Raw genomic sequence first — 14,825 nt, 5'->3', positions numbered from 1 at the left:
CAGATTTACAAACATGTTTAAAATTACTAATTCTTCTACTAACTTACTGTCCTATTAAAAAAAAATGGTTTTGTGTTTTTTAGGAGGTGCTGTCTGAAAGAGAGCACAGAAATATAATAAGACTCTTAAAACCCTGAACCACTATCCATGAATGCCAGTGGAAAGATGCTAATCATCACCAGTTTTCCTGGTTCCACATGACCATTTAGTGATAAATCCCATGAATGTTGTTTTGTACTTTTAATCATAAGTACTTCTGATTTAATTTTAAAACTTTAGCAGTTGCGTCACAGGAAGATGACATAGTACATTTAAAAAATGTCCCACATATAGCTATTTGTGAAAAATACATATTATATGATTGGCTTTTCACAAATATTAAAATGAATATTACATGTGTTATGTTAGAAAGTTATGCTGTATTAACTTTCTTAAGTAGTGTGTTAAATATAGTTTTAGGTTATAACATCAGGTTAAAATAGAAACTATAAAATGTGAGATATTTTTTAACTAGCTATGAGATAATCAAGAAATTCTTCTCACACAGATAACAGCAAAAAGCCCTAAGAAAATAAATATTGCCTCCTTATCAGAAAAGACAAACTTTCTTCCACCTCCGTTTTTGTCTTTGACATGCCAACAGGATTAAGGAGGAGAAGTTGACAATAACCAGAGAACACCCTTTGTTTGAAAAGAATTTTTGAATCATGTATGAGATATATGGGTATGCAACAGACTGTTGCTTTTAAGAGTCAATCCTTTGTTAGCGAGCCATGCTTTCAAGAGGAAAGTATCCAAACACTCATAATTCTTTGCTTTTTTTGTCCTTTGTTGTCCTAACTCTGATTATCCAAATTCTTATTGCTCTAATTTGTATTGCTATTTTTATAACCATTTTATTACTATTAAACTCTAAAATTTTAAAACAAGCAAATGGCGTTTTTCACACTATTCTTTAAAAATACACTCCTGCAAAGCAGAGCTGGGACAAGAGAAAACAAAATTATATGCAGCTGTGCCTCAATTAAAAAGGGCAAGTCTGATTTGGGGCAGAGAGTATCAAATTTTCTGATTGGTTTAGACTAAGTGGTATGCTATGATTATTCAGCATTGAGTAGGAAAAAACTGTTGTGTGTGAGATATGGTGGGAAAGGGCTTAGAAGAAGATGGAAGCTGTATAGAATTCACTTGGAGAAGAAAGGATAGGAAACAAACAGTGAAGGTTCCAAGTGAGGAAAACCTTTGCCTATAGGCATGCAACACAGCTGCTTACTACATTTTCTTCACATAGATTATGTGGATCAAATTACTCTTAAGCCAAGCTGTCTTTCCTCACAGTAATCCTGATGGAATTATAATTATTTTCCCCCTCGCCCTTTCCTAAGTGTCCTGAGAAAAATCCTGTCCCTTCTCCTTATAAATCAAATTTGCCATTGACACCATGAGAAGCATGATTTGGTCTCCTTAATCAGTCAAACACTGCCTGGCTCAATATGTCTATAGACAGTCAGTAACAGCACCAGTAACTGAGGTTAACACAAAATTAGTGTATTGCACTGGCAGTCATGATTTTCTAAAACTGAGAAGCTCCTTCTACTTTTTTTCAATAAGAGTTATTATAATGTTATCCTTAGAGGTGACAATTAGAGGGTCAGGGGCTTTACACTTTAGGGGACCCGATGCAACGTCTAGAAGAGCCCTTGGTAAACTTTGAGATGGGACCCCTAAATGAAGAATTAGAATTTTTTAGTAGATACAGGAGTGTTGTGGTGTGTTGCAATATCCTGTTTTACCTTCTCCCTTCCCCCTCGCCCCTCGCTGAGTGTGCCCTGTCAATCAGGCTAACATACCAGCAAGGCGTCGTGTGATAGGTGACCCTAGTACCTGGAGACCCTGCCCCTTCACCTGGTTGGTGACTCACCTGTCCCCTCCCCTTCCCCTGTCCTGAGCTTAAAATGTGAATGAGACCATGCGGCCTCGATTCTGTTATCAGCAGTAGCCCAGTGCAGACATATCTGTGCTCATGGAATAAACATCTGGCTACCTTCTAGCAGAATCCGCTCCCTTCTTTTCTTCACCATCGCCAGAAGCTCTCCCCTGAGGAGAACGGAGTCCTGTCTTGTGCCCCGCTGCACTCTGCCGCCAGCCAAGGTATCTTTGAGGTAAAACACCGCAGAGCTGCCTGTGGCCCAGCAGCGAAGGTCAGAACTGGCCTGGGCACCATCTAACTGGTTATATTGGGATACCTTATTCCAATATATTGGCGTCCCTGTGGGTGGCTCGACCCTGAGCCCAAAAACGGACTCGCAGTTCCTCAGAAAAGTTTCTGCCAGCCGTGCATCCAGCTGAAAGGAGCCTGGCTTCAAGACTCCCAGCTAGAGACTTTGGGAATACTCCCAGAAAAAGTTTCGTGGACTGTTCGGCACCTTTGGAAAGCCCTGCTTCATTGTGGTGAACAGATTTTCCAGAGGAAGAAAAGGGCAGCCTCTCTTGCACCCAGAGAGAGGTCCTTTTCCGGTGGAGACCTGCCTGCCTGTACCCAGCCTACAGCTTCCATTTCACGTGAGTATCTCTGCTTTCGGTAGAGCAGAAGCTCAAAAACAGACTCTGCCGCGAGTTCTGTTCCTTTTTTGCCTTTGCATTTTGGCTGCGCAGCCCCACAGATGAGAATTCATAGCGTTCTAGTGTTAGCTTTCCTGCTGCGTGTTTCACTGTTTTTTAGAATTCGCGCCGGAGCGGGATCGCTCTCTGCCCTTCCCCCCCCCCGGCTCAGCAGCGTGCTCAGACACGTGTTAGGAGACTCTCTTTCTCTTTCTCTTTGCGGGGGAGGGGGGGGCTCTCTTTCCACGTGGCCGGGGGACCTGCGGGGTCGGGAGTGCTCTGCACACGCGGCGGCGGGGGGGGCGCCCCGGTTTCGGTTGCCACGTGGAGTGGCTGCTGTTTCTGCTCCGCGGGGGAAGCTGCATTCCACCGCGGGGGAGGCTTTGTTTCTGCCTCGGCTCGGCAGGGCGTGCCCTGCTGCTGCTGCCCGGGAATTTCAAAAGCAGTATATACAGCTGCATTGTGAAGCTTTTGTCTGCTCGTTATCGCTTTCTATCTGTGGTTTTTTTTAGAAATTGGTAGCTGATTTTAGCTTTGTTTTTGGTCAGGCGGGATTAAGTACTTTGCTTTTTAACATGGGTTCCAAACTTAGCATTGTACAAAGGGGAGTGTATTATGATATTGTTAGCATTTTAATCAAGAGTAATGTGAAATTCTCTAAAGGAAAATTGAAACAGTTTATAAGATGGCTTTTTCTGCAGTTCCCAAACATTTCCCCTGAAGAAATCCACAATATTCAATTCTGGGATAAAGTTGGGAATGAATTGATAACCTTAGGACAATCTGGCAAATTACCCTCAGCTAAATTTGTGTTCTGGAGTTTGCAAATTCGAACAGCATTGCTCAAACAAAAGGAAATGGAGAAAAAGCCAAATGTAAAGCCATGTGCCTCTGCTCTCCCTGTTCCTCCCTCTCCCTCTAAAACCCCTAAACCTCTTTCCCCAGAAAAATCCCGAGCACGTGTTAGCTTTTCGGAGAGCAGTGATGTCCAAAATGGCCCCCAGTCCCTAGGGGGTCTGCAAGATGGTGGATGCCACGTGGCATCTTCCCAAACCTGGTCTTCTTCTTCCCAAAATCCTCTTAAGCATCCCAAAATTCCATCCCCATCCCCCTCTCCTCCTGTTCCTCATGACACCTTTCCCCCTCCCCCCGCCTTTCCTGCAGTACCCTCAGCTCCGCCCCTCTACTCCTCCCAGGGGGCGGCTGCTGACGTGATGTCACCAGGTGACCCCGCCCCCTGTTCCCACGGTATCCCCGCCCCCTGCCAGCCCCTTGTCCCCGCCCCTTGTTCCCACGGTTTCCCCGCCCCCTCCCCGGGTTCCCACAGTGGCGACACACCCACTGCCTGTCCCCAAACCTGTAGCTGTGATCCCAATGCTTCTGATTCAAGGGATACAGAGCAGGGGACAGCAGACCCAATGCATGGTGCCATGTTGTCACTAGCTCCTGTTACGTTTCAGCCTGCAGCTCAAGCAGGAGCAGCCCCAACTGCTAATTGGAGTTCTTTTGGACGACAATTGATTAAAGAGATCTGTAAATCTCATAAAGAATATGGTCCACACAGTCCATATTTCCGTGGCCTTTTAAATTCTGAATTAAGTAGGACTATTGTGGTTCCACATGATTTAAAACAACTGTTTTCATGTCTCATGACATCCACGGAATTCAAATTATGGGAATCAGCATTGAAACAACTGCTAAAAGATGCTCTCCCAAGCTTACAGGCTGATCCAAACACAGCAAAAGACAACAATGGTAACCCCATTACCCTTGACCACCTCTGTGGTGAGGGTCAATGGTCTTCTCCCTCAGTCCAAGCTGCTGCAATTCCTGCAGAAACACTTGAGAAAGTAAAGGAAGCAGCTGAAAAGGCATTCTTTTCCCTCCAACCTGAGGGGCCTTTTGAGCCCTATAGTAAAATCAAACAACTACCATCAGAGCCTTTTGTGAAATTTGTAGAAAGGCTAACTAGAGCCATTGAAATACAAGTTAAAAAAGAAAATGCAAGGGAAGCAATTTTAGAAGAAATAGCGTTTACAAATGCAAATGAACAGTGTCGAGCAGCAATCCTGAGCCTGCCTATGGAACCTTCCCCTACACTAAAAGATATGCTTCTAGTCTGTAACAGGAAAGTGCCTCTGATGACTGTGGCTGAAGACACCAGACCAAGGCTGCTGCCAAGACCACCTCAGCGTGTTGCTGTTGCCAGCCCTGCACCTTCTCTTTCAGCACAGCAGTACCCTGGGCAGCAGCGGAGACCGGCAATGGTTGAGCCCACTAAACCATGCCTGCTTTGTAATAAGCTAGGACACTGGAGTAACCAGTGCCCCCTGAAAAGGGAATTTGATGAATTCAGAAATGGCAGGGGAGGAGAACTACAAGCCCTCCCTGGGGGTCAACAACAAAAAAACGAAGAATAAAGTGCCAGCCTGCCAGGCGTGCAGACATAAAAAGAGCAGGCCAAGAGAATAAGGGTAGCAAAATAAATCAAGCGCACAATAATATTAACATTTGTGTAAGTGAAGCAAGTGCTTCAAAGACCAAGTCTGCTAGTCCACTGTTGAAAGTGAAACAAAATAACCTTTGTTATGATTTAAGTAATTCTGTATTAACCGCATCTTCTGTCAATGAGCCTTACAGGTTGCAGCTGACAGAGTCACTCCACCTGAAGGACACTGACTGGCATATTGTCTCTGTAAATCCTGAACAGAAAGGTACTTGGAACCAGATTCGTTGTAAGTACATCATCACTGGGGACAAAAACACACCACAAGAGATCGAAATTGCTCCCGGAATAACAACATCAGATCCCAAGCAATTTGTTCTCAGCCTGCACTGTTTCCACCCACCCCTGTTTCTTCCCAAGGGACAAATTGTTGCTCAAGCTATCCCTGTGCCATCTTTACCTGAAAATGTCGATAAACAAGGGCCCACAGTCGCCCAGGTCCAAGTTATTGGGACAGATAAACCCAAATTGTGGTGCAATGTCAGTGGGGGTGGGGAGTCTAAACGCATTGAGATGCTTGTAGACACAGGTGCAGACTGCACAGTGATTCCAGTACAAGACTGGCCAGCACACTGGCCTTTACAAAATGTTGCTGGTCACCTTCGAGGTGTAGGAGGTCTGCAATTGGCAAGGCAATCCAAAAGCATTATTCAGTTCGAGGGTCCAAACGGACAATTGGCAAATATCCGTCCATTTGTGTTAGATTATTCAGAACCTTTGCTAGGGAGAGATTTAATGGCCCAGTGGGGTGTCACAATTAATATTCCAGACTCTCCACAGCATTTTTGTGCAGCAGTCATTGAACAACAGCACCCCACCCAAAAACTTAAGTGGAAAACAGACGAACCAGTTGATGTGAAACAGTGGCCGCTCAGTAAACAAAAAATAAAGGTGCTTGAGGAACTAGTACAAGAGCAACTAAGAAATGGCCACATTGTGGAGACCATGTCCCCATGGAACTCTCCAGTGTTTGTCATCCAAAAAGCTGACAAAAAGAGGTGGCGACTTCTCTGTGACCTCAGACAAATTAATAATGTAATTGAAGATATGGGTTCTCCCCAGCCTGGTATGCCATCCCCAACAATGCTTCCCCAAGATTGGAAATTAGCTGTTATTGATATTAAAGATTGTTTTTTCCAAATCCCATTGCACCCTGACGATGCACCGCGTTTGGCATTCTCTGTCCCTTCTATCAATTCAGAAGCTCCTATGAAAAGGTACCATTGGACTGTTCTTCCTCAGGGCCTGAAGGTATCTCCAGCTATCTGCCAGTGGTATGTCTCCTCCCTGCTTTCCCCAGTGCGTGCAGCCGCAGAGAAAGCCATCATCTATCATTATATGGATGATATCCTTGTGTGTGCCCCCAATGATGATTTACTAACACATGCGCTTGACCTAACGATCGATGCATTGATTGTTGCAGGGTTCGAGCTCCAGGAACAGAAAATTCAAAAGATGCCACCTTGGAAGTATTTGGGCTTAGAAATTGGAAATAGGACCATTGTTCCTCAAAAACTAGAAATCAATCCAAGGATCAAGACCCTTGCGGATGTCCACAAGTTGTGTGGGTCTTTGAATTGGGTAAGACCATGGCTTGGTCTGACTAATGAAGACCTTGCCCCTCTTTTCAATTTATTGAAAGGGGGAGAGGACCCAGGTGCTCCTAGGTCTATTACCCCAGAGGCACGGAAAGCTCTAGAAAAGGTTCAGATTGCAATGTCCACAAGACAGGCCCACCGATGCCGGCCTGATCTGCCATTCAAATTTATCATCCTAGGTAAGTTGCCACACCTCCATGGAATTATTTTCCAGTGGGAGGAAAAACAAACACCTAAGGCAAAGGACACACCAAAAAAGGACCGGGACCAGAGGGACTCTCTCTTGATCATAGAATGGGTTTTCCTCAGTCACAAAAGGTCCCAGAGACTGACAAAGCCTCAGGAGCTGATAGCAGAACTGATCCGGAAAGCAAGGACCCGGATCAGGGAGTTAGCAGGATGTGATTTTAAGTGCATTCACATTCCAGTTGAGTTAAAATCAGGTCAAAATACTATGAAAATACTGGAACAATTGTTTCAAGAAAATGAAGTGTTGCAGTTTGCTCTGGATTCCTACTCAGGACAATTTTCGGTAGCACGGCCCGCTTGCAAATTGTTTGAACAAGATGTTCAATTTACTTTAAAATTAAGAACTGCTCTAAGTAGGAGACCTTTAAAAAGGGCTCTAACTGTCTTTACAGATGCGTCCGGGAGGTCCCACAAGTCCGTTATAACTTGGAAGGATCCTCAAACCCAGCAGTGGGAGACGGACATTGCTGAGGTGGAAGGTTCACCTCAGGTTGCTGAATTGGCTGCAGTTGTTAGGGCTTTTGAAAGGTTCTCAGAACCATTTAATCTGATTACAGACTCTGCATACGTGGCAGGAGTAGTATCCAGAGCAGATCAAGCAATACTGCAAGATGTATCTAACATTGCACTTTTTGAATTGCTCTCAAAACTGGTAAAGTTAGTCACTCACCGAGAGCAACCCTTTTATGTGATGCATGTCAGGTCACACACTGACTTGCCAGGGTTTATCGCTGAAGGCAACAGAAGGGCAGATGCTCTTGCTGCACCTGCAGTGATGGCCACTCTCCCAAATGTTTTTGAACAGGCAAAAATCAGCCACCAGCTTTTCCACCAAAATGCACCTGGCCTGGTTCGCCAGTTTAACATCACTCGAGAACAGGCCAAAGCGATTGTGGCCACGTGCCCAAATTGCCAACAACATGCACTCCCTACAGTGAGTACGGGAGCAAACCCAAGGGGACTGAACAGTTGTGAACTGTGGCAAACAGATGTAACACACATACAAGCTTTTGGACGGCAGAAATATGTTCATGTTAGTGTAGATACCTTTTCTGGAGCGGTCTATGCTTCTGCCCACACAGGAGAGTCATCTATTGATGCTATTAAGCACCTCTTACAGGCTTTTTCTTTCATGGGCATCCCCAAGGAGCTGAAAACTGATAATGGGCCTGCTTATAAATCCAAGGAATTCGGGAGCTTCCTGCAGCAATGGGGAGTAGAGCACAAAACTGGCATCCCCTACTCCCCTACAGGTCAAGCCATTGTAGAAAGAACTCACCGTGATATTAAAAGGGTCCTGGACCAGCAACAACAGGTTCTGAAGGTAGAACCTCCCCACATTCGGTTATCCAGGGCACTATTCACAATCAATTTTCTGAATTGTTCTTTTGACAGCCTGAACCCACCCATCCTACGCCACTTTGGGGGGAACAGTCACAGGTTGATGAAATAAAAACCTCCAGTTTTAGTAAAGGACCCTGAGACTTGGAAAATGGTGGGACCTTACAAATTGGTTACTTGGGGACGTGGATACACCTGTGTGTCCACCCCCTCTGGTTTAAGGTGGGTTCCTTCCAAATGGGTAAAGCCCTATGTTCCCAAAGTCTCAGAGAAATCTGCAGAAGCGCCCCAGGTTGCTCACGCTGCCTGGAGAAGAAAACACCGCGCACGTTCTCTGGAGGAAATTCCATTTAAGCCTCCTATCTGGAATAGTTTGTAATATATGTTTGTTTCAAGTTTTCATACCCGTTTAGATCCCACTGTTCGTGTATAGCCTCGAGACGTCATGAGACCGAGCCTGCTTCTCGTCCTACTCGTGATCATCCCACCTGCAATCTCCTACATAGTACTGCAGCCCAAACCACATATGGACTACCTTGACAAAGGCTCTCAGACATCAACAGAGAAACTGACAACAGGCTGAATGGACTTTTCAATGGCTAGGGACTCTCGAGCTGGTTGGGATCTATTTCTGAAAACTGTAATTTTAGTGCTGTTTATTTTAGTTGTAGTTATTGTAGTTTTTAGCATTGTTTTTGGAGTAATCAGACGCATGGTTCTCAAGTTAATCTCAAGCTCATCTCCCCCTCCTGAGGTCTACCATTTGGAAGCCCTCAGTGCTCCAGTGGATGACCTAGAAGCCTCAGTAGAATCATTCTGCACCATAAACACAGTCCTCTTCTTTTTAAACAAAACTAGGGGGAGATGTTGTGGTGTGTTGCAATATCCTGTTTTACCTTCTCCCTTCCCCCTCGCCCCTCGCTGAGTGTGCCCTGTCAATCAGGCTAACATACCAGCAAGGCGTCGTGTGATAGGTGACCCTAGTACCTGGAGACCCTGCCCCTTCACCTGGTTGGTGACTCACCTGTCCCCTCCCCTTCCCCTGTCCTGAGCTTAAAATGTGAATGAGACCATGCGGCCTCGATTCTGTTATCAGCAGTAGCCCAGTGCAGACATATCTGTGCTCATGGAATAAACATCTGGCTACCTTCTAGCAGAATCCGCTCCCTTCTTTTCTTCACCATCGCCAGAAGCTCTCCCCTGAGGAGAACGGAGTCCTGTCTTGTGCCCCGCTGCACTCTGCCGCCAGCCAAGGTATCTTTGAGGTAAAACACCGCAGAGCTGCCTGTGGCCCAGCAGTGAAGGTCAGAACTGGCCTGGGCACCATCTAACTGGTTATATTGGGATACCTTATTCCAATACAGGAGCAAATAAGTCCTGTCTCAACAAAGTGCTAAGAAGTATAGTATAGTGAAAAACATCTGAAGTTAGACAAAAACAGCTAAGTAGAAAGAATATCCAATAGCACCAAAACTGGCCAGTAACACTAAACTTGTAATAAGTGATATGAAAATAAAAGGTACCTTATTGTTGTCTTGTTGTGTGTGTGAGAGTGAGTCACAAGCAAAGTCAGCCTCACCTCCCGGGCAGGTGGGAAGGGGGCAGTGGAAGTGTGTGTGTGACCTGCAAACCAGGCTTGTGTCCGCCGGGCGGGTGGGGGCTGTGACCAAAGAGTGTGTGTGAGACCTGCAAACCAGACTAGTGCTCCCCAGATGTGTGAGGGAGCCGTAGCTGTAAGAGTGTGAGTGACATGCAGGCAGCGTCACAGGTGAATGCGCAGAGGCAACCAGAGTCTGGACCCTTCCAAGAGGCCCAGAGATAATAAGACCTGTGTGCCAACCCCAAGGTGAGGGGGAGCCACAGGGACCCGTGATTTACTAGCAATGATAATCCAGTTTGTGTATTGACGGTGTGAAAGAATGTGTGAAAGTGAATGAGAAATAAAAGAGAGTGAATATAGACGAATTAGAATAGAGGTAATGTAAATTGTGCATTACAAGTTTTACCCCATCTCCTTAAAAGAAAGTATAATGTGTAGAAGAATGGTGTAAGAAAAAAAAAATTAAGTGTAAGGGGTTGAAAGAAAAGTAATATTTAAGCTGTAAGTGAAAGTAAGAAACAGAAGCAAGAGATAAATAGATAAGATCTTGAAAAATAGAACAGAAAACCAGTGAATTAAATACACAGAAAAATAGGAGAATAAAAGTACTTTGGGAGTTAAGTTACCTGACAAAAACACAACTCCTTGCAAAATACAGAGTATGCAGAAGTTGATGAGAGAAGCATGCAAGCCATGGAAAAAGAGAAATTACCAATAACATTAAACTGAGAAACTGAGTTTTGATAGAGTCATAAAATAGCAGACCATTAATGCCTATGTTTGAAAGCCCATTTCAGGTACTCTTCATTACTAATTCGGCTGTACAGACCAAAAGAAAAAGATTGGACCCACATCACTCTCAGCCCCTGGCATTGGACCACGATTAAACATCAGGTTTTTTTTCCCCCTGGCATTCTGGCATTGGGCCAGACTCCCAGTTTTTCCCTCTGGCATTGGGCCAGAGTCCACACCACTCTCACCTCCAGGCACTGGATAAGGATTCATCTGCTTCACAAGCTAAATCACCTGAGTATACTGTGATAAAAGGACCAAAGGATTTAAAGTAGACTCTCAGAAGGAAGAGTCAAAAAGACTGAACTGTACAGGACAATTGGTATCAGAGCTCTAACATTGCTTAAAATGTTTCAAGATGGTTCTGTGTAAACTATGTTGGTAAAAAGTTTAAGACTGTGAATAAGTAATTCTGGTTAAGTTCCCCAATTTAATTCTAAAGTCTCCAGGTTAATTCTCTGCAGAGCACTCCCCTAGGAGAAACCAAAATAGGTAGGGAACAGACCAAGAGAGGTTTAACCAGAGAAGTGGGTAGAAGGGACTCTAAAGAGCTTGGAAGCTTCTTCTCAGTAAAATTCCCCAAGAGGCAAGGCCGGGTGGGCAGGCTCTGCCAGATGACCCATACCGGACTCTTGGGAAGGGCAGCACTGATAGCTCTGATTGCTGGTGGTGCTCTGGGGAGCCCAGGAGAGCCGTGCAGTGAGTGCTACCAACCCCTCTATGAGGAGGAAGAAGTGAGCTCCTTGTTTAGAGTCCACATCAGTTCTTACCCTGATTGTGTAAATCTCTTCCAATTGGTCCTTTATCAGAAAAATAAGAGTGTATTGGATAGCACACAATATTGCCACTTTTAGGCAGCCACTCCTAGGAGAGTGCCCTATAGGGGAAGCCTGGTTGTGCTTTGAATGTGATGCTGCTGAAACAAGCTCAGAAGATCTAGTAAAAAGAAAAGAAATGGTGAAAATGGTAAGAAAAACTGTTTGTAACAAGTATTTAGCAGTGGAGTATTCAGCTGCTCAGTGGATCCCAAGAGATCCAAACAAATTAGAGTCTGTTGAAAAAAAGAAAGAGACAAGTGTACTCACCATGAAGTTTATGAATGTTATGAGTGCACTGAAAAAGAGATAAACTCCTTTTGGAAAATGAAAGAACTGTGTAAATGTTGGGAATGCCCAACAGAAGCTGAAAACACATTTCAGGGGAGCTCAAAACCCCTAGGTTTAGTCTCTTATACCACAGCACACACCAAATTGTCAGGAGACTGGTCTGGCAGCTGCACCACTAGAGTGATAAAACCAATTTTCTTCTTGTTGCCCAAAGAAACTGGATCAAGTTTAGGAGTTCCTATATATAATGATTTAGGAGAAATTAAACAGAACAGGCAAAGTGAAATAGAAATTGAGAAAATCCAAAATTGTAGAAGCCAAGCTTGGATCCCAATATCTATGTTAAACAAAGTTATCCAGCTCCAGGCAGTATTAAAAATAAAGAATGCAATTATTAGGAACATTTCAAAATAAATAGAAAGATTAGCGTGTGTAAATAATCAAGAACAAACTCCTATACTTGATTCCAGTTGGTGGGAGAACCTGGAGATTTTCATAAAGGATGTATGGGAAAAGTTAGTTTTTCTCACTGTGTGTATACTTGGAGGATTGCTCTTTTTACTATGCCTATTTATCTGTTTCATTAAAACAGTATTTGCCGTGCAGACCAACCTAAAGAAACCAAGGAAAGTAACAAAGTTAGGTAACCGTGATTGCCAAAGTGCACAGGAAATTTATAGTCAATTATTTGTCCAGCTCCCGTGGCCGCAGAGCAGGCTACAGTCGGCACCCAGTGTGGGGCGCCAAATGCTGCGGTGCTCAGTTTCTTCAGCCCTACCAAGATCCTGACACCGACAGCAAGACTGGGCTGCCCCCTGAAAGCTGTCCAATCCAACAGGAAAAACCCCTGTGACAGGATATTTCATAAGAGAGGTATTTCATACAAAAAAGTAGATTTTTATAAGAACTAAAACACAAAGCAAACATCAGTTTATGCAGTCAAAAGTCCTAAAAGTCCTTGTAGATCTCATACCATTTGTGCATAGGCAAAACAGGAAGATTCTTTTATTTCCTTTTCATAGTGATGTCTTTATCATCAATTTAACTAGTCTGCTCTTTGTACTTTCCCTTGACTATTTCCACAGCAGTGGCATTAAATGAGAAAGACAGGTCCAATGTAGCTTTGCTAAGGAAATCAGTGTTGATCAAAATCTTAACATCAAAGATGTGAGACATCCCAACTTTGGCTTTTGCAATGGTTTTAAAATTACTTCAATGAACAAATTTAAAGTTTACCATTTTTAAAACTGCATTTCTTAGCAACTCTGCTGCACGCTGACACCAACAGAGATTTAGAAAACTTCTAGAAGTTGTTCATCTGACCCAAATTCTCTGCAGGGAGCAGCTGCATTGATGGCAATAATGTACTTGTCTAAAAAGGCTGCTGCCTCTGTAAGTACCTCTAAGAGAACAGGGCCTTTTTGGATAGAAAGTTACTTGGGAGGAATGGGTCTGCCATAATTCTTGCCACTTTTTTTTTTTTGTAGCTGGGTTATTTTAGGTGGTTTCTGCGGCAGATAAACATTACCTGTCTTCCAGGGACATTTCACTAAACTGCTGCTTAGAAATGGTATTGACTGGTGGGACTGAAAAGTTATAGATCATGTTTGTGCATCTGTCTTCCATAATTCAAGAACACCTTAATGAGCTGTCATCACAGGGGTTTTTTAAATCTTCTTTTGATTTTGCTTTTTTTCAGGAGGAGATGCTTCATCTGACAAAATTTAACTTCAAATCTTTCCTTCACAAAATTGCATGCAAGAATTCACATGTTGTCTTAGGTTGGAAATGGGTATATTCTATTCCTATCTGTTAAAGTTGGGGCAGTTATATTCTGGTAATTGTGCAGTTTTCTTTATCTCTTCTGCAACCCATCCTCCCTCCAGGGAGATATCTTCTATTAATGGGCCATTGAGTCTTACAGTATGACTGATTAAATTACATCATCCCATTGTGAGAAGCTCAGCCTAGAGGGAGGAGCCAAGCATTCCTATCTGGATATAATATGAGATTTTAAGACCACAGGCAGCCTTTTCCCACTGTATTCCCAAAGGAGCAGCTGTCTTCTCCACTGGATTCTCAGAGGAAGACCAAGCCCATCTACACCACCACTGACCTTCAGTGGAAATTTACACCCTCTACAGGATCACTGCTTCAATAGAACCACTTCTGTCACTCCAGGAGGACTGCAACCACCATTTAATGGAAATGCTACCTACACCCTGACTAACAGGGTGTCAGGTCATATCCTGACTCTGCCACTAGGGGTTTTTGTAGTTTGTACTATTACTTTTGTATTTTTACTTTTCATAGTAAAGAACTGTTATTCCTACTCCCATATCTTTGCCTGAGAGCCTTTTATCTTTAAAATTATAATAATTCAGAGGGAGTCAGTTTACATTTTGGAGTTCAAGGGAGGCTCCTGCCTTCCTTAGCAGACGCCTGTCTTTTCAAACCAAGACATATGTGCAACAAAATTTTTTACATTGGGGCCAAATTTCTAAGAAGCTGGAAAGGAGCTGCACTCACACTTAGTGTAGTTTGGAACTTCCTGCCTTATATCACACATTTGTGGTACAAACTACGTCATCATGCAGACCTTCTGATCTGAGTCCAACTCAGATCTGCAGGACTTTTTATAAGATTTATTGTGTTACTTGTAGTAATAAGGAATTCTAAATTGCAAGATATTAAAATGAAATCATACAAAGTCTGATAGTTCAATAAAAAGATTAAGCACAGAGTGGCTTAGACAAAAAAGAAAAAAGTTTAGAAGACATTTTCAGGATCTGGATTACAGGGCAGCAGGAATACTCTCCAGGTTTCTAAGGCTGTGCTGTTTGGCCTGTGACTTATGTATAAGTTCTGCTTCTGTTACAAAATTTCACACTTTTGTTTAAAACATGTTTGAGAGAAAAATAATCTTCATAACCCTATATGGAGGGTTATGGAGATATCAAGCATCCATATTATCATTGAAGTCATGCAGATATATTCCAAGTTTCAGAATTTGCTGCACCAGGCACGATGGA

This window comes from Zonotrichia albicollis, chromosome Z (assembly GCF_047830755.1).
Source record: "Zonotrichia albicollis isolate bZonAlb1 chromosome Z, bZonAlb1.hap1, whole genome shotgun sequence".
NCBI classification, from domain to species: Eukaryota; Metazoa; Chordata; class Aves; order Passeriformes; family Passerellidae; genus Zonotrichia; species Zonotrichia albicollis.
This window is presented reverse-complemented; position numbering follows the sequence as displayed.